Source organism: Musca autumnalis, unplaced genomic scaffold, assembly GCF_047663935.1.
Source record: "Musca autumnalis isolate F117 unplaced genomic scaffold, ASM4766393v1 scaffold_3, whole genome shotgun sequence".
In the NCBI taxonomy this organism is placed as follows: Eukaryota; Metazoa; Arthropoda; class Insecta; order Diptera; family Muscidae; genus Musca; species Musca autumnalis.
Window position 1 is genome coordinate 251,576,798 of NW_027411866.1, and position 25,668 is coordinate 251,602,465.

Here is a 25,668-nt window from a genome sequence, read left to right on the forward strand (position 1 = left end):
GGCCAGCAGTGCTCGAAAAAGTGGCCAAAAATTGGACGTCCAGAATGCACTTCGTCAAGAACAGCCGCGGTGCCCATATGCCCGAAATCATTTTCAAATGTTAATGTCACGTATTGATCTTTCGAATAAAAAAAATTTTTGATTACAATTTAGTTTTTTGTGCTATTTTTTACAATTTCAAGTTCCATCGGACTTTAAAAAACACCCTTTATAAAGGATTCTTTAATGAAATTTGTTCACTGCTACTTAATGACATGATAAATAGTTGTTGTTCTTGCGGTTGGATCATATTCCTTATTTTGGCTGCGCGTGTTGCAACATAATCTGTTGTTATTGCTTTGCGACTGTGGGAAATGCTTGTATTGTCTGCATGAAATTATGTTGATGTGGGAAACCTTTATGTTGTTAACTTATATTAAGGATGAAGACATGTGAAAACCTTAAGAATGGTCTTGCAGGTGTTTCACAACTTCTTTGTGAAAGTCTAGCATAATAACATTGGTATTGATTTATAGGGAGAGACATGGAAGGAGACAAGCGCATATTTAAATATAAGAAAAAAATAAATAAAGCTCTTTTAAAATCTAAACAAAGTCAGCTTGCTGAATATTTCGTAATCATATTTCTTGCCTTGTTTTGTACGTTCAGCATTATGGCTAGAGAAGATATATGCGTATTCATAGTGTCCCCGTCATATGCGTATTCATAGTGTTCCCCACTCCTACGGGTACCTCCCCTACAAAAGTTCAAAATTTTTTCTGTAAAATTGTGTGAACGATAACTCTCGAAGGTACCAATCGATTTGTTCCAAACTTTGTACATCGTAAAATTTCTACCAGACATAGAAGAGTTTGCAATACGGACTCTGTTGATTTACTGCCTTTGGTACCTCCCACACAAAATTTCGGAAAAGTGCAGTCTAAGACCTCCTCTGCTATCCCTTTGGTTTTTGTTGTAACAATTGGTATTCGCTGCCCCATTACGACTGTATAAGTTCCTAGTTCCTAGTTCCTACTTCCTCAGAAAATGACCCGAAAGCTGTTAAAAACCAAAATGAACCATATGGTACAGTGGTTGTAACAACTTGTATTCGCCGAAAGCCGTAAAAATCCCTTGTGACACCATATGTAGTAAATGGAGCTCACGACAAGTCTCGAATAGATCAGCCAATTTGGTATAAAATATGGCCTTCGTAACATGTTGTCCAAATTAAGTTGAAATTAGGGTGCCTCCCTCTAAGCACATAAAGATCTAGGTTGTGTGGCCGTTTTCGACTGAGAGACTGAGTGTACACTAGCGGTCATCTGAATAGGTTTGATTTTTTTTTCTTTTTATATGTTAAGGTATCTTCTGATGGGTTCGTATTGCAGATCCATACTATTTACTTTTTGAGAGTCCTGTACTATGCCAACATTCCCAAGAAAAAACTTGACGGTGTTGCCATATTTTCGGAAAATATCCCAATTATAATAAAAAATGTACAAAAAGTGTCCAATTTTTGCGATCATCAGAATAGGTTTGAATCAAATAAAATTGAATAATTGTACTACCCATGCAAATATTGCGCAGTTTTTTGGTATAGTTTAGTAAAATGGAACATTCTGATAAATCTTACAACAAAGTTGACCCGCTTTATTAGGAACGTGGGTTCAATTCTCAACCTGGAAAAGTTACCAAGAACTTTCAGATAAAATCAAGAAATATTCCAACAAAAACGTTTTATAAACCTGCTTTAAATGACTTTTTGTTTTCGTTAGATCTCTTCTGAGCTCCGAAAATTGTCTGAAAGCAAATACGAAGTGTAGCCATATTATTATGATCGATAAATTAGAAAGGTCATTGAAAATAGTTGGTATTTTAGTTCAAGTTTCATTTTTTAACTATCCTTGCAGTACAAATTTAAGTATTATCATGCTCACAAATCCACTATAATTGACCACATGTATCATAAATGTTCGAAAATTGGTCTGGAAGAATGTTTCTTCGACGATAATAAAGTAAAAAATTTGTAATTCAAATTTAACTCAAAGGGGCATGATATCGCCGATTTTTATAGTGCTGTATAACCTCAGTAGTCCATTCGTTTGTACTTATTCGTGTTTGTTTTATGACTTGTTAACAGAAAAAAACTTTTTGACCTGACTATATAGGTATTACAGCACTATAAAAATCGGCGATATCATGCCCCTTTGAGTTAAATTTGAATTACAAATTTTTTACTTTATTATCGTCGAAGAAACATTCTTCCAGACCAATTTTCGAACATTTATGATACATGTGGTCAATTATAGTGGATTTGTGAGCATGATAATACTTAAATTTGTACTGCAAGGATAGTTAAAAAATGAAACTTGAACTAAAATACCAACTATTTTCAATGACCTTTCTAATTTATCGATCATAATAATATGGCTACACTTCGTATTTGCTTTCAGACAATTTTCGGAGCTCAGAAGAGATCTAACGAAAACAAAAAGTCATTTAAAGCAGGTTTATAAAACGTTTTTGTTGGAATATTTCTTGATTTTATCTGAAAGTTCTTGGTAACTTTTCCAGGTTGAGAATTGAACCCACGTTCCTAATAAAGCGGGTCAACTTTGTTGTAAGATTTATCAGAATGTTCCATTTTACTAAACTATACCAAAAAACTGCGCAATATTTGCATGGGTAGTACAATTATTCAATTTTATTTGATTCAAACCTATTCTGATGATCGCAAAAATTGGACACTTTTTGTACATTTTTTATTATAATTGGGATATTTTCCGAAAATATGGCAACACCGTCAAGTTTTTTCTTGGGAATGTTGGCATAGTATCGGACTCTCAAAAAGTAAATAGTATGGATCTGCAATACGAACCCATCAGAAGATACCTTAACATATAAAAAGAAAAAAATTCAAACCTATTCAAATGACCGCTAGTGTATATCTCCGTCGGCACAACTGACTGATACTTTTTTTAGTTTTTTTTTTTTTCAGTTTGTAACGCATCGAAATAGTGGTCTTAGACCCATATTTTATATACCAATATTAATGTCTCTACGAACTGAGTCTGGTTATTTGTGTCCATTTGTCCGTCCGTCTGTCCAAGTCGCAATTTTGATCGGATCGTCACTAAATTTTGGTGGTTAATAGGGCTCCCAGAGAGGAAGAAGCATATTGAATTTGATGATGGTCAGATAATATTCAAGAGTCGGAGCGGACAAAAGACTTATGTGGACAAAAATTCAAAGTTTATTTTTATTTATTCCAAAAGGAAAGCCCGACAATGGATTAGAAAAGTAGCACCTTTATTATGATTCAAAATAGCTTGGCACACATGCAACTTACCCATTTTTATTTGAATTGTACTGACGAATATCTCAGCTTCGGTTGTATGCGTTTCAATTATGAAGACATTCAGAGCTTTAAAATGTTCCCAATTGCGTTACCAAAATTGGCGAAATGCTTGTGATGTTGAAAAAAGACGCAGGGATATCCCAATTTCCAATTTAAGGAATTTTATTTCGGTGTCAGATATTTCTGCTTCTGTTGGACATATACCAAGTAGAGAGCTTAATAATGCAACTAATCCATCTGAGCTTTAAATTAATACAAAATGTGGCATTTATGGTAAAATATTAGAGTTATTGCAAAAGGCGCTAAACATTCATATTTTGAAGTTTTTCCTTTAATAATAAATACCTCTGCTTATATTTAGTGTGTTAAAGACATGTAAAATGCTAATCAAGAAGGCCAGCAAATCTTTCAAGCAGTACCAAGTAGATGTCGACAGTAGTCAAATAATTATATTGGTTCAGTTCGCCTTAAGTCATTTGTAATAAAAACCAGATAGGACACAACTTTAGTATCTACCTAAAAGTTTACGAGTGAAAAGCGTATACACAGGGGCTTAGGGTATCACTTATCGACTATTGCCTTTGTTCACTTGTTTACTTATTAATTGTAAACTGTCAAAAATTATTTTCCGGCACAAAACCGTTATAAGAGTACGAGAACGGAAAAGGTAACACAAATTGTAAAAAAATCTGACAAAAATGTTAAAATCAAGCCTTGTGGTACCAGAAAATATGATGCAAGGAGTTCGTCTTAATATAGGTTGGGTCTAAAATCATTATTTCCCAGATGCATATTTATTATTTTCATTAGCCACAAACCTGAGGGAATAAATACACTATTTTTTTTTTTTAAATGGTACACTTTTTAGGTTCAATATGTATGATTTTTTGTTGTAACCTTCTCTACTTCAGCTGATTCAAAGATTCTTCATTTACTTATAACAAAAGAGGTTGCAATTTTCCGTTAGAGTCCACGGCGCACTAAACATCTCATGCTTAATTGTCTTTTGGAACTTTCCTGAAAAGTTGAAATTACTTAAACCCAAAGACTCACAAAACACATTTCAAAAAGTAATACACATATAACTTGCATCAAAAAAAAAAAAAAAAAATATATATATATATATATATATATATATGGTAAATTTCAAATTTCCTTTACAATTCCATCGAAAAAAAATTAAAACATTTTTTTAGAAGCACATTCACGATTTTTGGTACGTGGGTTAAGAAAAAAATCGAGGTTTCAAATCTGTTCGCGTTCACAAAATTGGATGCTGCGCCCAAAAGTTATGGGGGGTTTTATTCCCTTATAAAGAAAAAATATTTAAAAATTCCCTTTGTGTTGTAATACCAAAATGTATATATAAATCGGTAACAACATTTAATATCTATCCGTAGACGCCTTAATATTTGCTAAATTTATTTTCATTTTCGCGGAAAATCAAAAAATAATGAAGGAATCTTCGAGTAAATTTTATTTATTTTAACTCAGAGTCCATAAAAATCTCTAAAAAAATAAATTAAAAATACGTACAGAATCTAGACAATGTCCAGAAAAATGTGAGACCAAAAATTTATAGATTGGGATTTTAAATTACATATTGCAGCTACAACAAATGACAAAAGTTTATTGTTGGAACATTATTTCAAGAATATATTTTTTCGTTTAATACGAAAAATTTGAGAACATTTTTTGGGAGTTATTCTACTATTTCGCTACATTTCCAAACAAAACCTGAATTATTTTGCTAAAACCTCTTCAAGGAAAATAGCTTATCATCGTGAAAGTATAATTGCTTAGTGTGATAAGCACTAGAATTAGGAAATAAAGAGTGATATTGACATTACAATCAAAGGAAAAAACGTAAAAGTTAAAAACCGTATAACGCGCGAAATAGTTAAAATCAGTTGAGGCGCATGTGCTTTTCGCATAGAGCGAGTGCATCTCTGTCAATATGTTTGCATTTTTCCATGTTTCATTCAGCGACTAAAGTGTGCTATCAGTTGCATCTTACTACACCAAAATGCTTCATGTGGGTAAAAATGACGCGATGTTCATATAATTATAAGGCGCATCCGATTTTAGTGACCCCCTGTTAAAAATACGTCAACAAGACAAATTTTATACAGATTCGTCAAGAACCGCGGATGTGCTACCTGATTCTATTCTTGGTTAAATACGAATACAACTCCCGAATCTCTGTAATTTATGACACACCTTTTTGACAAATATTATAATCGCGCATAAAGGATTCCATTTATGTAAAAAATTTTAAGGGAAATCGCGGTTTAGTATGCGGATTAGTCAAAATAAAATTGTGCTTATTTTCCTATTTTCAGGGTATCTATATCAGCGGTTTTAGTGGATGGATTCGATCGCGGTAGGGCTCATTAAATCCGGCGCGGAAAAAAACTAAAATCAAGCGGGGTTCAAGGGTACCTGAATCACAGCTGTAAATTTTGAAGCCAAAAAATAGGTTTTTAAAGAAAAATTACGCACCAAAAATTCGACTTTGGACTCCTATTACTAGGGAGCTGTACGGAGCACACCCATGAGATATACATCAAACGACGTGGAATCACGAGTTCTACAATCCAATAAATAGCTTAGTTAATTATCTGGTTGCGCCCTCTAATTATAAGAAAAATTCAAAAAACCCCGATTTCAAAACTTCAAAATGTCAGCATCGATTTAAGGGGGATGCACTGTATATATCGAGAAGTCATACATTACAACCATATTTCCCAAGGGGTATTCTTCAATTCTTTCTTTGAGCTCAGGTCTGAATTTTCCCTGGTTTTACCAGAAATCAAGAAAAAACACAAAAAAACTTGCTACCTTCAACACATTTTTACCCATTTTTTTATATTACCACCAACACAGCTTCCACGTAATTTATTTATTATAGTCTATATTATGAGACCCCGGCTAAAACACTTCAATTAATATAAACATATTCATATTATATAAAATATATTGACAGTTCGCGACTTATTAAATGGTGAACCTCAACTTCAACGATTGTAAAACATTTTTGAAAATTACCATATATATATATATATATATATATATATATATAAATTTAAAGTATTGCTGCTAATAATTCAATTGGCTTTCAGCTGTTTCTTCCTGTAAACTTTGTTCTCAATAATTAGTCAATTTTCTTATTTCGGTTCTTTATACATTTGAAAAAGAAACAAATTTTATATCGACTTTTTAACAAATTCCAGTAAATGGCTTGAGGTTACCCAGGAAAATTGTTTTTGACACACGCAGTTTAGCAATACTAGAAAAACATGGAAACTTTATGTTTACTTTGTGTGTCCATCCACGGTTTTCACAATTTTGAATAGCAGAAAACATTGAAATTTTTCCATTGAATTCCTACACCACGAGTGGAGGTTATCGAAGAGAGGAGTTTAATGAGGTCTTTATTGGACATCCAACAAATTATTGTTATATTAGGAAAAATAGAAAATATTTGTACGTGAGATACCAGAGGAGGCACATAAAGGAGGCTAATAAATCTTCAATAACTTTCATCGATTTTTAAAACTTGATGTGGAAACAGGGAGATTTTGACCCAAAATACCCAAACAGAAAATAGAATGATACATGTAGTTCACACTTAAGTGGGTAATATAGAATTTGTTCTTTGATGGCACAGTGGGTCATCTAAAAGTTGTTCTTTGATGACACAGTCTTCTGTTGAACATAAGACAAACATAAAGCATCAAAAGAAATCTTTCAAAAGCTACAAGTTTTCCTTTTTAAAGTGCCAATTAAAAAGTAATTTAATATTCAACGGTAACATTCACTCTAGGAAATTGGCAGAAACATTCACAACCAAAAAAGGAAGGAGAAAATATTTGTTTTAGAATATTTTCTCCTTTTTAAACTTTCACTTCAAACGTATTTATAAAATTATGAAATAATGTTTTTTACTTAACTTTATCATGTAGAGATGTTTTTAACGTAGCTTACTAAGCATATCTTTTCTTTATTAAAAACGTTCTTCTGCTCTGTTTTTAAATATTACTTACGATAGAATTTCATTCTTCTTCTTTCATTACAGTTCCATGGCAAAACATCCAACGGTATTTTCATGTTTTTAATATGAAATGTTTACATTGAAAGAAAACGGAGACGGAAAATGCTCATAAATTCGCAACATTAAATGACAATAATAATCAAAAGCATTAGAAAACGAAGTAGTGGAAAGGAAATAACTTTAAATGAGGCATAACAAATTTCACGAAATAAAAAGAACAATTCCAGCCGTTAAAGCTTGAAAGCTTTGTTGCTGATGAAACAAACTGCTAAACAACACAATATAATCAAGTTGATGCTGTTAATGAACACAGCACTTAACCAAGTAGAAAATAATTAGACTCCTATAATAGACAAACCGATAACAAAAAATGCCATATACCGAGCAGAAAATATCAAAGCCAACCAGGCTTAAAATCCCGAGTATTGGTGTCCAAAATAAATGAGAGAGAATTGTAGGGAGAGTAATGTCCCTTTGTTAAACAACGGCTGGCATGGCTCTCATTTGGATTTGTTATCTCCCGAGAAAAGTTGCAAACAAACCGCGCATCCACACGAACATACCAGTGTCAACAACAACAGCAAAAGACATTACCCCCACAGGCGCAAACATTATTATCATCATTGCCCATTGCATATGCCAAAACGAATGTAGCAATATCACATTTGCCATTGGAATAAGCTGTATATGGCCTGAATACCACCCTGACTCCCGATACTCCTGCCGAAATGGAACTAGAGGCCAAAAGAACGAGTTGTATCCATGATTGTGTCTGCCATCATTAGTATTATTGGATTTACCGGTCTTCCCGGAAATGCTTTGGTCATACTTGGTATGTGTAGAAGCTCGTTCACGGATATACACATCAATGCGTATGAAGTGTTGTCCTCTTTTAAGTGGACCTGTTAGCAATTTAATAAACAACATTTCTTTTTTCAACAAATGTTTTCTGAGTAAACTAAAAGTAATTGAATATGGAAGCTTAGTACTTCTGGGAAAAATTAAAATAAAGTCTAAAGCAAGTGATTTTATTTAATAGTAGGACATTCATTTTTCGAAAGATTGATCATTCAACTTCTCACTCAAAAAGACTGAAGTAACATATTTAAAGTTAACCTATAAAAAAATGTCGAATTGGGTTCATATACTAATGTATACAGAATTAATGTGTCTCATTTAAATAATGGTTAATAAGTGGTGGACAATTTGAAGTAATTAAGGCAGTGGACAAATATAGTCTGTATTTGAACCTGATCTATATTTGGTAGATATATTAGGATGTGTAAAGTATGGACCAATTCGACCACTCCCTTCAAGAGTTAAGGTACGAACAATATTTGCGAACATTTTTCAACTTTTGTTGGGGGAGTGGACCGATATGGCTTATCTTCGAACTTAAACTATGCTTGGACAATATATTACTAAGGCCAAATATTGGGCACAATCAGCAGATCCGTTCGAGAGTTATCTTGCGCTCGAACCATCTCACACGGTGCCATAGGGGTTTTGTGCAACTTTCAGGCTATTTTCTCAGGAAGTATGAACTCGCCCCTGATGAAACTTGTACCGTCGTATGGGGGCAGTGAATACAAGTTGCTAAAACAAAAACCAACGAGATTCGAGAGCAGGTCCTAAACTGAACTTATCTGAAATTTTGTGTGGGAGGTACCCGAAGGAGTGGACCGATTGAGTCCATATTGAAACTTTATCAAAGTTTGGTAGACTTTTCGCGATTTGCAAAGTATGGACCAAATCGGTTACTTCCTTCAAGAGTTATCGTAAGTACAAATTTTCCGAACATTTTCGAACTTCTTCGAACTTAAACTATGTTTGGACAAAATATTATGAAAGCCAAATTTTGGACCGAATCGGTTGATCCGTTAGAGAGCTATCGTGCGCTCCAGCCAGCCAGACAGACAGACGGACGGACATTGCTCAATCGACTCCAAATTGTCTGAAACACATTTCGTCTAAACATATTTGGGGTCTAAATCCATTATTTCGATGAGGCACATTTTACCCGTATGAAAGTGTATATATCCTCGTTAGCATAAATGCTGAGGGTATAAAAATTAAGTCGTTTTGTTTTTATGTGTATGTTTTTCAGGGCTGATGGATCGTTGAGCTTCACCCTTTGAGGACATTTGTAAATATATAGTTTTTTTCTTGATCGGGGGCGCAGCGCAATCACCGTTGTCTCGAAAATTAATTTGCAAGCCGATGCGCTCATATTTTTAGCAAATATAGCGATTATAAAACAATAGGCCCCCGATAATTACCTACAAATGTATAGCATTTTGGACCACGGGACATTCTAGAACATTTTCTGAAAATTGCATGAAATTAGGTTCAGTAGTTGCGGAAAAAAATTATTGAAAAGATTGGGTGTGGTCATCAGTTTTCAAGTGGGCGTTTAAAAAGTGGGCGTTGTCCGGTATTTTGGCTCCAAATATGTACCTAGGGTACATGCAACCCTATTACCTCCCAAAATGTATGCTCAAACCGATATAATCATAAAGTACCTCACCACCTCCAAAATTCATAAAAAAGCATAAAAACGGCAAACCTTGAGCTTTTCCTGGAAATTTCATGGAAATGAGTTCAGTAGTATTGGAGATATTACATATTAAGAAAAGGCGTGGCCAGGTCTTTAGGCCCCCAAAAAGTACCTAGATTGTTATTAATCCTACATTTTTTTTAACCGATACATGCGTCATTTTTACAAATATAGCCCTTTTTAAAAATATTGCATAGCGGAGATAACCCGTCCCCTCTGTAATTCAATAAAATATGTAGCCTGTTTTCGGAGGTCATCCCGGTACATTCCTTGACACTTTCAGGAAAATAGGTTCAGTATTTCAGTAGTAGCAGTAAATCAAATTGAGAAAAGTGGTCGTGGTAAAATTTCTTTCTATAAAAACCTAAGTGGGGTTAGGTTCAAAAAAATATGCATCCTATTTTCACAGGGGGCCATTCCTGAAAATTTCAGGAAAATCGGTTCTTTAGTTTTGAAGATGTAACATATTTTAAGAAGTGGGCGTGGTCAAATCTTTTAGTCCTAAAAAGTAGGTAAGGTCGGAGACATAACCACAATTGTCTCGCAAATTAATTTCCAAACCGATACATTCGTAATTATTTTAAATAAAGCATTTTTAAAAAAATAGGGTATAGGGGAAGTATCCCGCCCCCTCCGAAACTAATCCTGTAGCCTATTTTCACTTGGCGCCATCGCTGTACATTCCCTGACAATTTCAGGAAAATCAATTCAGTAGTTTTTATAGAAAATATTAAGATTGAAAATTGAAGAAAATGGGCGTGGTGAAATGTTCTTTGCATAAAAGCCTAAGTTGGGTTATAACGAAAATTTCAAAACAAAAAATATCCAAATCGTTTCAGCTGTTTTCAACTGATGCCATTACCAACGAACGAAATTTGATATTTATTTATAAAAATATAACATTTTTAAAGAAATAGCGTATAGGGGAAGTACCCCGCCCCTTCCTAAGTTTAACAAAATATGTAGTCTATATTCACCGGGGCCATCCCTGTACATTCCATGACAATTTGAGGAAATTTAGTTCAGTAGTTTTTGTAGAAGAGATTAAAATTGAAAAAGTGGCCGTGGCTATAATGGAATTCAAAGGCTGCAGGAGCATCCGTTTGAAATATCTGCAGAAGGAAGTCTTTGCAGCCCTGTTTATAAAAATTTAATGTTTTTCGTGGGTGAGTCTATAAATCCTCACATATTAGCCCGAGAGCTCTAAATAGTCCCTCAATGGCTGCTGATGGGAAGATAACTACAGTAAGCAGTGACTTCAAGACTAAGATCAACTTAAATGATATAAGGTCCGGAATATCCCCATGTTCTCATATACTCACTTCCCGCACAAAAGTGCAGTAAGATCAGGTTTTCAAAATACATAAAATTGGTTGGAACAGTTATGTGTGCGCTATTCCTTACAAAGCAAAATTGGAAGGTTCTGTGGGATGACGTGATTTCATGTCATCTTTTGCATTGGTTCAAACGAAATCGTGAAGGATCCGATAGATCCGTTGCCCTTTTCTTTTTTATTCTTTTATCAATAGCAAGCAGGCGAGGCAGCTCCTGTACTCAGACCTTTACGCATAAATGATATTTTCCTGAAAAAGTCCCCCATCGCCTTTCGTTACATATGATTCTCTAGAGATCCCTAAAAATCAAATCGATTTGTAGATCCCTACGTAGCGATATCATTTCTTCCCGAAATGAAAGAGTACAAATTTCCAAAATTTTGTTATAAAATTGAAAATAATTCACGAACCAGAAATTCGTGAAGGAGTGCAGTTGGAGTCCATGTCGAAATCTGAACTGGTTGGGAAGATATTAGAAAGAAACATTTCGCAAGATGCGGTATAGTGACGGTGATAAATTGCAATTTTTATATAAGTTTTTTGCTGATAAATTAATTGTAATTATTTCATGTATTCGTTTGAATTAATAAAGAATTTTATTTGTCATGAAAATCATATTGAAATACATCATTTTTAATTTTCCGAACAAGACATGAACATTTCATGCCAACGCATTGGTAAAAATGACATGTCAATGCATTGGTTAAAATGACATGTCAAAGCTTTGGTGGAAATGACATGTTAACGCATTGGTTAAAATGGCATGCTTAGGATCCAAAAAAGAACGTCATCTTTTGGGGGTCACGATCATATAAAATTAATGAGTGAAAATGACAAAAAGATGACATGCCAGATCACTTGCACCCATGACCCAACTCATGATATGTCATCGAACATTTTACTGGGTAACGCCGACCTACGGTTTTGCCTTAACATATGTGTGATCTTAATTCCAAAGATTTCTCGTACATACCTTAAACTACACCCTAACAAAAATGTTGAACCTTTTTTAAGGATTTACCCTAAGGAGCGACCCATTTTGGAACATAAACTAAGTTTCGACAAAATATTACGAGATTCAAAGTTTTGACCAAATTGGTTGTTCCGCTCACGCGTATGATTTTAGCAAATAATTTTAAAATTTTGGTGATTGAGGTACTAGAAAAAGTATTCACCATCATCGAACTTTATTCAAGGTTCGCAGAAATATGCAAATTTTGGACCGAATGGGTTAATCTGTTCGAGATTTGTATTGGGCTCCAGCCAGACAGACGCTAGGATAAAGCTTAACCGACTCTAAATTATCTGACATATACTTCCATTATTTTGATAAACCACATGTTGATCGATGTGTTTATACACTCTTTAGCCTAAATGTTGTTATTATAAATGTTTAAAAGGCTTTTTGTTTGTAATATAACTAGTGGAAGCGTTTTCCCCTGCAACGTGGTTTTGGGTAAGATCACTCGCATACGGGTCTCCATATGGACTCACTAAACCTTACGGTATGAAAAGACTAGTATTCTCCCCTTTGTGGATCCTGTACGACCTCTTCCAGAAATACATTTAAAATAGCATCATTCATGATTGACTCCCTGCCTGCTAATGTTATTGTACAAAGTCGTATGAACTTTGCTCTTAAACACCTGTAAACGTTAAGGGTTACGAAAGCAGCCATATAGTCGACAAACAAATTGTATGAACCGGACAACAAATTGTAATCGAAAGATCCTGTACAAAACCCATTATTCTTTCTGTTGACATATGCTTTGTTCCAGAACCTGCAAGAAGCTACTATTTTTTACTACGATAAATATAGTAAAAACAAGTAAGCATAGGCTATAGTCGGACAGGGCCGACCATGTGATACCCTACCCCACAACCTGTAGGAATTAGCTATGTGCAACCACCTTGCACGCTGAATGTCCGGGTTCGATTCCCATCAAATTGTCAACGGTGGCAAAATACCCCTTAGATATTTCCTGAGTATTTCAGCCATGAAAAAACGTCTCTACAAGTGGCAACTTAGGACACGCCGTTCGGACTCGGCGATAAAATCTAGTTGACATATCAATAACTTAATATGAATCCATTGATATAAGAAAAGCCTCCCTTGTCCTTACTTGGATGTTTGCGGAAAATATATAAATTATACATTTCTAAAAAATATTCGAAAATTGGAAAATTCACATTGATTACCCCCTCATGTTCAATTCCACACCAAAGAAGGTAGTATAAGTCAGCTGCGCTAACGGTTTGGAAATATTTGAGAATTATTTTTTCAGATATGTAATTTTAGTTGAAGCCGGCAGGGGTTTTTGGAACTTCTGGACTATTATCTCAAGAAGTATAACTCACCCCGGAAAGGGACCAGAATAGGGAACGTAATAAGAAACTTCTTTAAAAAAAAAAAAAAAAAAAAAAAAAATATCGACACGGAGTCAGCGGTGAGGAAGTTTGGCTGTTTCCGAAACTATAGTCTTCTCTGCCTCCGCTCGTAGTAATCAATTTCATTACCCACTGTTAAACATTATGGACTTTAGCTGAAATAAACACACAACAAGTATTATTTTGCAGTCCAACAATACAAAGCCAACAAAAAATAAAAAAATAAAAATAATAATAATCAAATAGATCCGATACGGGTCCTCAAACTGCACTTTTCCTAAATTTTGTGTGGGGGGTACTCGAAGGACGGACTGATATAGTCCATTTTCCGACCTGGCACATGACTGGATGAAATAATACGATGTGTAAAGTTTCGACCAATCAGAAAATCCCCTTGAGAGTTAACTTGCGGATTTGCAGCGCAAGTAAAATATGCTTAACAAAATTCAAAACGATTCTAGAGGACTCTTAAATTTCCTTTTTCCGAATTTTGGGTGGGAGGTACCCTAAGAACCGATATAGTCTTATCCGATCTATATCTGGAAGAAATAATAATATATGGAAAGTTTGGAGCAAATCGATTGCTCACTTCGCCAGTTATCGTTCACACAAGTACACCTACATTCGCACTTAAACAAAGTTTAGGCAAAATGTTACATTGTATATAATTTGTTTCTAATCGGTAGATCCATTCGAGAGTTATCGTGCGCACTAGCCATTTCTTCTAAATATACTTGGAGTCTAAAACCAATATTGCGATGCGACACATCTTTGGTCGTATTTTGTTTGTATCCCTTTTACCCTAAATCCTGAGGAATAAAATAGGTGGCGAGGCGGCCTCATGTTGCAATATTTGTCTAAAAATCCAATTTGACAACTGAACTGAAAATTTCTCTGTCATGATAGAGACAATTTGTAGCATGGGAGGAAATTGTGGTTCTCTGCACAAAACACATTATATATCAGGTAGTAGGTGCGTTATCTAGCAGACACATTATTGCAATTTGCATCAGGGGAATGATCAGTATTTATTTTTCCATATGTAGGCTACTTTGCCGGTATATGCCCTCCAGGACTGAAAATAGGGTCCAAAAATAAAATTTGTATATTTTTCATACAAAAGTAATGGTCTATGTCAACCGTTAAATAATATCAGATAATCATGCAAAATTATAGGCATTTTCTTCAACCTAAACTCTTACCTCGTGCAAAATTTCGTGACTATTGAGCTATAATTGCGACCTCTAGCGGGTTTATGATTAAACTACAAACAAAAAACTGGATATATAAGGCTGTAACTCCGTTATCTGATAACGTACATCAACATAATTGACATCAATTGAAAGGTCAAGAGATCGTCTTCCAAATATAACTAACGAGGGGGAAGGTGTCTTTCAGGAACAAAGATATAAGCTGTTTATTAAAAATTTTCACAATTTCCACACAAAAGTTCTGGTCCATTTAACCCTCTAAATTGTATCTGATCGCCATCTCAAATTGCAAGCTTCCTCTTTGTCACATACTCGTACCTTATTTGAAATTTCGAAGCGATCGGACTATTATTGCGACCTACAGAGCAGGTGCAAAATCGGAAAAAAATTATGTTTTTGGTCCAATTCACTCGCTAAATATTTCACGATCATCACCAATTAAAATAGCGATCTATTCTGATGTGAAACCGACCTCCATACCAAATTTCGTGACGATCGGTACATAATTGCGGCCTGGAGTTTGATTACAATTTATAATGGACAGACGGACACACGGACGGACGGACACACATCTCAAAATCGCTTTATCTCGCCGAGATATGAAGATTGGTATACCACATTGGGGGTCTCCGACGAATATTTCGCGGTGTTACATGAATTTTCCCCAAAACAAACTTATAATACCCTTTCCACATAGTGGTGTAGGGTATAATTAGTAGATTCTTGACGTTCTGGAACAGACCAATATTTCACTACAAAACCTTAGTACGATATATTATAAAATTCTACGAGATGCCATGATTTCACTGGATCTTTTGCAGTGGTTCAAATGAAGTCGTGAAAGATCCTATCTTGTCATCAGCATTTGAACCCATTCCATCGATCCAATAGAGATGAATTTTGTGTTATTTATACACATGTATATTTTCTTTTGTTTATCTAAAAAAGTTTAAAGCTATATAAGATTTATTAAAGGTGTGTTTACACTAGCCATCAATGTCATATGACCTGAAATTTTCCATCGTTGTACAATCGCTAATGTGTGCAATATTGGGGATTTTCATTACGCCATTTACTGTTTGCGTCCACACCATTAAAAATGTAGTGAAATTACGTCTCCACATTGTCTGTGTGGGCAGATATATTCCATTTCGTGTCATATGACATTGATGGCTAGTGTAAACACCCTTTAAGCTAGGAAGTTCCAATCATTGAGCTAAAAATATAGTCCGACTGCACTCTTTGGTTTTAATACCAAGTTTCCTTGTCTGGTCTAGACTACCCTGCTCTAAAGAACCTTAAAAGCAAGTCGATTTGTAGATCCTACAAAACAAAAGAATATACATTTCCTATGTTCTCAAACTGTCGCTAGCCACACACATCGTTCCCGAAGTCTGGGAAATAGACCAGCTACTGAAGCCTGCCAAGATGCCAGTAAAGGTGAATCGCTTTTGTAGCCCGTAGCAAAGACCCTTGGGGCTTTAGTCCTCCCCAGCATCAGAAATAACTGTCCAATTGCCGATCAATAGCATGGAATCCGCAAGCAGCACAACAACTGCCCTGTAGACCACCTCCACACATATTAGTCGAGGACTCAATCAGAGCAAGCCGTGCGATAGAACGGTGATAGTGGCGCTTGATTTATCAAAATATCTGCAGAAGGTAGTCTTTGTAGCCCAGTTTATAAAAATTTAATGTTTTTCGTGGGTGAGTCTATAAATCCTCACATAATAGCCCGAAAGCTCTAAATAGTACCTAAATGGCTGCTGATGGGAACGATAACTACAGTAAGCAGTGACTTCAAGACTAAGATCAACTTAAATGATGTAAGCTCCGGAATATCCCCCACTACGCTACGGCCATGTTTGAAACGTTGGATAATAAATTATATGTGTGGACGGCAGTCGTTGTCCAAGGTGGGTTAATATTGCCGGAACTGTTTAACCTATACCTCTCCTGAATTCCAACCGCTGCAGACGGCATTGAACTCGTAAAGTATGCGGATGATTGTACGATGTTGGCGTCAGGTGCCTTCCCTGATGACATTTGTGAAAGTCTGAACTCCTTTCTTTCTGATCTTACCACCTTTTTTCACGCGAGGAATATACAAATATCAGCCAATAAATCTACGGCCACTCTGTTAACCACCTGGGCGGCAGAGTTGAGAACAATAGAGTTGAATGTCTTCATGATCTAGAAAGAGAAGGCCAACGTTACAAGAGAGAACCACTAGATCAACAAGCCTTTCAAGCAGGTTTAAGTAGCATTCACACGAATGCTGTCGCAGATGCAGTAAACAACTATCGTGTGAATGCGGTCCTCGGAGAACATCCACCATCTATAGCAGCTGAGGAGCGTCAGCTATCAGGACAAAGCAGAGTAGTTTTGGATCAATACGTCCGAAATGGTGCAGCCGTCTAAATTCCTATAGGGCAAGGGGCCCGCACAGGCCCGCACGACACACTGCACCTTTTTAACTGCCCTATCAAACCTACTAACAAACTTAAGTATGTAGCTTTGTGGTTACAAGCCATCGAAATAACCGCATTCTTACATCTGATGGACCCAGAGTCAAATTAGCGGAAATATTAACATATAAACTACTGTTACAACAACAAACGGCAATTATGGATGTAAACTTTTTGATGATAATTAAATTAGAGCTATTTCATAAATTCCTTTGTATTAATAAAAACATCATGAAAATCATATTTCAATACAATATTTTCCATTTTCCGAACAAGACGTGAACATTTCATGCCTAAGGGTTGGTGAAAATGATATGTCAAAGCATTTGTGGAAATGACATGTAAAAGCATTGGTGAAAATGACATGTGAAAGCACTGGTGAAAATGACATGTCAAGCATTAGTGAAAATTACATGTCAAAGCATTGGTCAAAATGACTTGCTACAGCGTTGTTGAAAATGGCATGCTTTGGATCCAAAAATGAATAGCACCTTTTGGGGTCCACGCTCATATTAAATTAATCGATGAAGATGCTAAAAATATGACATGCCACATCACTTGCACCCATGATTGAATAGCGTCTTTGGCATCGAACATTTTGCTGGGTATAGTTCTCTTAAATGTTCTCACCTGTAAAACATTTACCAGATCAACACTGACAAAAAAACGACAAATTCAATCTCTTTGAAATGCCTTGGGTATGGCTATTATGACAAAATGCCATTACTGTCCTATTTTCCCATGTTCATTCAATGTAGCACGTAAACACGTTTACACACACTCACGAACACGCACGTTACTATAAACGACATAGTTGCACACAAGCAAGCGCAAGGAGTAAACTATAAATGTAATGGATCTTAGCCGACCGTCAGACTATAGCAACTTGTCAAGTGGTCTTGTATGCAACAAATACTTGGTGGAAACGCTACAACAAAAGAACACTTTTACAAGAATGTATAATGCGCTCCAACACTGACGAACGACTGACTACTGCGTAGCAAACCACAAATTCTTCTAAGTACACCTTACAGTGAATTAGTTCAAGGACATGAATGGCATGAACATTTGCTTGACTTGGAAATGAACGGAAAGGCAAAAGTGTTTGTATTTGTACTGCGTGGGTTTGTGGCTTGCTATTTCAAAATATTGGTCACTCTTTGCGTATGAGAGTGTGTGCATTTTCATTATGGTCCTTCTAATTTACAATGAAAATGAACAATATGGAAATGAAATACCAATGCTCTGACAAATGAAGTAGCCATGACATTCGATGTTGTTGTGCTCATCTCGTTTGTGTGTGGTATAATTTCAACTGAATTGGAAAATTGCCTTCACATATTGCGACTACAAAGAATTTATATTGTTATTGTCATTATTCACAAGAAGTGCCATCGGGTTTCTATTATAAGGGACTGGTTCTTAGTAATAATTATTATTTAAAAATTAATGCAGTCTTCTGCATCTGTAACATACAAAAACATGCAAAATTAATGTGGATTTTTTCTTAATAAATGATTATCAGTTACTTGGACAAAAATAATACTTAAAATTATAGAATTCATACTAACCACTCTATTATTTGTCATGTTTCCATTTAACGTCATTATCTCTATTTTTGTTCTGTTGATATTTAAATATGCTTCTAGAACACAATAATCATTGTAAGGTAACTGTAACACATTGTTGAGCATTTCTAATCCGCCAAGATGGCATATTGTTCTCTGTTCCTCTGTAATCAGAAAACAAACACAACAGCAGCTAACAGAATGAGACGACACTTTCACGGTGAAAGTTGGGCGGCATGACAAGAACATACATTCATGTTTTGCTGACAATACAGGTACTCATACAGGTTGGTTATGTAGTAGCAGAGGCATTGTTGTCAACTCACATATGTATGTCTGCAAACTTTGTGTGTTTGTATTTTCTGCTCTTCTGTTTTTGTTTTCAAATATGTCAGTTCAAAAGTACACCCTAAACGCTTAACAAAAATTAAGACATGCTATCTTTTCTAAGAAATGTTAAAAGTAAAACATATGTAATTTTCTTTGTTATGATATCTTAATGATAAAATTGATCTAATTTAAAGAATTACGCCCACTTACAAATTTTACAAAATCGAAATTTTTTTGTTAACTCATTTTAAAGTACAGGACAAAAATTAGCTGAGATATGAGCGTTAGAAAGAGAAATTTTATTATGTTTTGTATATAACATCGAAATTTGAAACGCGGTTTTCCCAAAATGGCGTTTTGGATTGCGGTTCTCACTGTAGCTCAAAAACGAATGCTTCGACCTTTATATATTTTTGTGGGATTATTATACATATAAAAAGCTTGTACTTAAGAGAGAGACTTTAAACAAATTTTTTGATGGATTTATGACGAAAAAGCTATAATTTTTTTAGTTAAAATCAAAATATTGACTTTGATTTTTCTAAAAATGGATATTTTTAAATTCCATTTCGCTTAAGTACAATATTATTAGGTTCTTAATAATCCCACAAAAAAACATATGTTGATCAGTTTATTCGTATTCGATCTACAGTGGGCACCGCAAACTGCTTTAGTAACAACAGTGTTTCGTAGGCGGCCACTTGTCGGAACACTGTGCAATATTTTTCAACCAAAAAATTCCAAAAGTAGCTGAAGGTGTGATCTATCAGATGAAAAATGTCATTTTTGTGCTCAATAATTCCCCTAACCCTATAAATGTAATAAAATAGAGTTTAAGGCCTTTGAGTCTTAAGAATAAAGTAAAAATATGAAATAAAGCTAAAATGGGCATAATTTGTAATCAGATGTCACAGTGAAATCATGTTTCTATGTTTCGGAGTGTATTCGTAATCTCTTTAGCGTTTGGGTTCAGTTTTCGATATTATGCTCATGTTGTGGTCTCCGCAATAATTCGCTATTGCGAGTATTATTATCGACACATATGTAGAGTGACATAGAACATCAGAACAAAATATTTCACACAACTTCAAAGGTGTGCCTTAGAGAACATTTTGAACAAAAACATGGCGAAGGGACCCCATTCTACAATATTTGTAAAAAACACAAATTGGACAATTAATAAGTTAAGGCTGCACGTGATTTGCAATAATGAAAAGCTGGAATTTTCTCTATAATGATAAGCCAAAATAATAAAAGGAGTGCAATCGGACTATTATTGCGACCTAGAGTGCAGTAACAAAATCGGATAAAAATTATGTTTTTGGTCCATTTGATCCTCTAAATGTTTTAAGATCATTACCGATATCAATAGGTGTTTACTTTGATCTGAACCCTACCCTATATCTATCGGTCCATAATTGTGATCTGTAGTGCGATTCTCTACCGTATTTTTTGAATTGCGGACAAAAATCGGTAACACTAAAAAGCAAAATTATGGATAATGAATTCAAATATCGGTAGAACTTCAGGACTACTTTTACTTGTCGCTAACTTGCCAAATAACATCGTTAATTACCGAAATTATAAGCATTCTAATTTTAAAAATTTTTGTCGGTAACTCAAAAATGAGTTAGAGAATCGCAATACTGGATTTTGATTACAATTCATAATGGACAGACGGACGGACACACGGACGGAAGTATGGAGATTATAGCGTTGTATATTGGGACATTTGAGGGCCAATATATCGGGTTCGAAGCACAAAAGTGAACTTTTTTGGAGTGGGTACTTATAGGAATGGGCCGACATAAGGCCGCGGCGGTTTGAAAACCTTAATGGGCTTGTCGCGTTTCTGATTCCCAGGATCGTGCTGAGCAAAAAACTCTAATAGAGCATATGTCTACTGTGGAAAGCATCCCGATTTTGAAGTTTTTTTTATCCACGTTTTTTGGATATTTTGGCATATAACAGACAAACCATTGAGATTTTCGGCGCAACACTAAGACAATAATTGAGAACTCTCTAGTAAATCCTAAAAGCATTGTAACGCTCCTTCAGGTAGTTTTGGTATTGAGACATTGTAAGTTTTTCGGCTATAAAAGTTGACCAGAAAAATATTCAAGCGTTCTGATACGAAAATTCTATAGTGTTAGATCCATGTACAACCAAACTACTTTGGTTCATTTGGGTCATTATACCCTCCACCATAATATGGAGGGTATAATTAAATTTGTCATTTCCGTTTGTAACACATCGAAATATTCATCAAGACCCTATAAAGTATATATATTCCTGATCAGGGTAAAATTCTAAGTCGATATAACCATGTCCGTCTGTCCGTCCGTCTGTTGAAATCAAGATACAGCTCGCAATTTTTAAGATAGAGCTTTGTAATTTGGTATAGAAGTTTCCATCACCAAAAAGAATTTTTCGCCCCCCAAACTTTGATCTTCATATTCACGCGCAGTTATATTTTCCCTTAAAAGCATTTTAAGAAAACAGTTTTTTTATTCTGTTGTCGGAACCAACAAAGTTGCAATCAGCAATCAGCGGTTTTAAGTAACCGGTGAAAACAAATCGAAGTTTGACCTATGATAGAACTGCCCTTTCTGGTTCATCATATTATCTTCATCGACATTCATCACCAAAAAGAATGTTTCGCCCCCCAAACTTTGATCTTCATATTCACGCGCAGTTATATTTTCCCTTAAAAACATTTTAAGAAAACGGTTCTTTTTATTCTTTTGTCGGAACCAATAAAGTTGCAATCAGCGATTTGTTTTCACCGGCTACTTAAAACCGTTCCAAAACCCGAGTTTTATATTGGAATATCCGGCTTACAAATTTAGAAAACCAGATCTATCCTCCAAGAAGATTTGTCATTAACATGTTCGGCATAACGAGAGCTATTTATGGTAAACATTTCAGATGTACCCCAGATGTCTTTATAGGCAATAAACAATAGGTATGTCTACATACCAATACATAACCAATAACGAATATACAGAAGAACAAAATATAGTTTTATTCTGAACCAAGTCCGGGTAAATGTTAAAAATTACCTCTAAAACGGGACAATATCGATTAGTTGGCAATGAGAACTGTACCTAAAATCTTCTGGCAATATTTTTGTAGAATATTTGGATTTTGAAAAATCTCATTTTGTGGTACCTACTTTTACTACGGTTCATGATTTAAAGAACGAAAAGGGCATGAAAGGAAGTGAGTTATAAGAATGAAATGCTCTACAAAACTATTCGCCAATCGATTTGACTGAAGGCATGTAATCTCAAAACGAAGCTACAAAAACAGAGATATGAAGCTATTTTCCCAAGTATTATAAGGGAAATGTAAAAAAATCATCACGCGATATCTCAGAAACTTGACCTATGGAGAAAATTTCCATTTGGGTTCTTAATATACTCACCAAGGACTTTTATCTCCACAGTGTGTCACAGTGTTATTTGTCAAAAATTTTTCAAAATTTATCGTTCCCGTACTTGTTTATTTGTAAAGCTAGCAAGGAGCAAACTGTCAAAACTTTCTTTGTCATAGAGTTTTTCTATGGGAACGGAAAAATGGCAAAATTTGCAAGCAATCTGGTCGAAATGTCAAAATCAACGTATCAGCCAATCAGCTTTGTGTGGTAGAAAAAAAGCAGAAGAGAGCGTCATTCAGCGCCATTTTTGTTTAAAGAGAAGTGCAAGTTTTGCTACTTTTTGGATCACGGGAACTGTTTTCAGCACAAAATTGGAAAAATAGTACTATTTTGAAGGTTATGCAACAAAACTTATATGAGTCTAATACCCTAGACAGACGGCAGAGTTAATTTGCCTTAAAAATGTCCTAATTTGAATTAATTTTTCACCCTGACAGACGATAGTATCTGCATTTATGAAAAAGCTGTTTGTGTTGTTTGTTTGTACCCAGCAGACCATTTGATAAAGCTTTACAAAAGTTCGCCAAAATATGCGAAACAAATACACTTTCTACCTTTGATCTTTTCACCACGATGAAGCAAAAATAAATTTAATTTATTCGCGATATTTTTTAGTCTTTTTAATATTATAAAAATATTGCAAAACTTTAAAAAACATTTGAGGAAGATATAATTTTCGATAGAATTGGTATGGTGGGTAATGAAATTTTTTGTGAAAATAAAAATTTGAAAAAGAGATTTGTTAGAAGGCGTGAAAAACGATTAGCTGCTATTCTACTCGCGAAAGACCACTACTTATTTTGAAGAAACGCGAAAATTGCTGATTTGCTTTCCATTTTTATTTTCTTAAACATGGAAATTTGACAAAAGACAATTGATTTTCAACAGCATTGCCATATTGAAATTGCTAAATTCAGTTTAAATTTCCTTTGATTTTGTGCATTAAGAATGTGGATAATGCACGAATTAATTTGAATTAAGGCAGTTAATGCAAATTAACGCTGCCGTCTGTCTAGGGTATAATATTGATATTGCCTCCTAAAATACATACATTAGACCGACAAAAAACAAAAATGTTTTGATTGGTACGCAAAAATCTAATATATGAAATCTTATGACGATCGGAAAAGGTTAAGACGTGCCACCCGGACGATCTTTGGTTTCGTAGTAAATTGTATGGGGGCCTAAGGTGCATTTTCAAAAAATACTCTAAAATCATTATGGTCTAATCGATGAACAGTTTAACAGTTCATTGTTGTGGCTAAAAAACGAATCCTACAAAAAATTTTTGAAAATCGCTTCGGATTTTGATATAGCTCCGATAGGCCGATTTTGGGTATTTTGGACCGACTCTATATAGCTACATCAAAATCTGATCCAATTTTCAAAAATTTTTGTAGGATTCGTTTTTTACCCATCTTTAGTGCAAATTTGTTTTACGTTGTATTATTTTTCCACTCACATTTATGCGTCTTCTTCTTCCTACAAAAATTACATTTATTCATGAACAACTACAATAACATGCTCAAAATAAGTATTTGTATTTTTAGTCCTTTATAAACATGCTTTTAACCATTTAACCTGATACCTTTAAGAAATCATTGTTGTTTTAGGGTTAAAAACATACAGCATTTGATGACAGCTATGTATATATTTTTTATTGTGCTAAACAACAACATCCACATAAAAGACTGCCATTTTAAATTTTCTTTTAAGTATATAGTGTGAGCATTTTCGAGAAGAATTTAAATGTTTTGAAAATTTCTGTGAAATATGTCTGTGTTAAAAGATTAATTTTCTATTAGGGGCGTTGTACTATTAAATAAACATTCCCACAAATTAAAGAAGGCGTTGCGGTAGGCACTTCACGGAGGTACAACAAATTGTTGATTTATGTTTTTGTCAACCCTTAAATGTTGTTGACATATTTTTGATACACTTGCAAAAGAAAAAAAATTGTCAACAAGCGAAAACAACCGAAATCGCATGCAAACTTATACGGTTATATATTTAAATTGATAGAAAAAGTAACGAAACTCCCTATAATGTACATTTTTATGAATGAAAATTTTAGTATCTTTATAAAGAAGTTTAGCAACGAGTATAAGGTATTAATTTGTCCTTTCCGACAGCAACGTTATATGAAAGTATACGAAATTATAGCTCTCCGGTAACAGGAATGAATGATTTTTTGTCTATTAGTGATTAAAATAACGTGTATTCCATTTAAGTGTTTATTCCACTATAATTTTTAAACATTAATTTTGGTATACCGCATAGTGGGTCTACGACATATATTTCGCAGTGTCATATGAATTTTTGGAAAAAACAAACTTATAATACCCTTTCCACATTTTGGTGTAGGGTATAATAACCCAAGGATACGGCAAAGTGCCAAAATAAAATCTTAAAGATAAAAGCATCAAAGACAACGGCAAAAATAAAATATCAAGGTATACGATGGGATGAGCCCGACTTATTTTAAGATCCTATTGTTATGTTGTTTTTTATACATATACCGTTTCGGGCAATTATAACGATTTTAAGTCTTAGAAACACACACCATTTCATTCTGCTAAATAGAATACACACTGTCGTTTGCAGATGTTGGCATTACAACCAATTACGTTGCCTAAGGATGGTTTTGTTTTCATTAAAATCCATGGAAAGTGAGATATCATTGTTGCAAATATTTTGTAGTTGTTGCTTTTGTCTGGTTCCATGCCTGTGATTTCATTTGTTTTACACTTTGTCGAGGGCACTTTGTAGGGCTTGTTCGTATCCAACGATTTTTGCTTGAAATTTGTGTTTGTAACATAAGAACAAAAGCTTACCTACCAGAGTCAATGTCTTTTATAAATATCTTGGTAGGTGCACAATGGAATGTATCGAAAATTAAACATTTGTGAACATTTTTTAACAAGCACTTCCATAAATATGTGGTTTTATTACATTATATTATATATAAAATGTATGTAT

At 34.6% G+C, this 25,668-nt stretch overlaps 1 long non-coding RNA gene across 2 annotated transcripts in view; it reads left to right on the forward strand.

The window, feature by feature from the left end:
• The window catches only part of LOC141397384 (uncharacterized), a 194,969-nt gene that overhangs the window by 142,227 nt on the left and 27,074 nt on the right, over positions 1 to 25,668 (forward strand). For both annotated transcript variants that reach the window (XR_012411389.1, XR_012411390.1), the window contains exon 3: positions 7,419 to 8,226. This is a non-coding gene — a long non-coding RNA (uncharacterized lncRNA). The remainder of the gene's footprint in view (positions 1 to 7,418; positions 8,227 to 25,668) is intronic.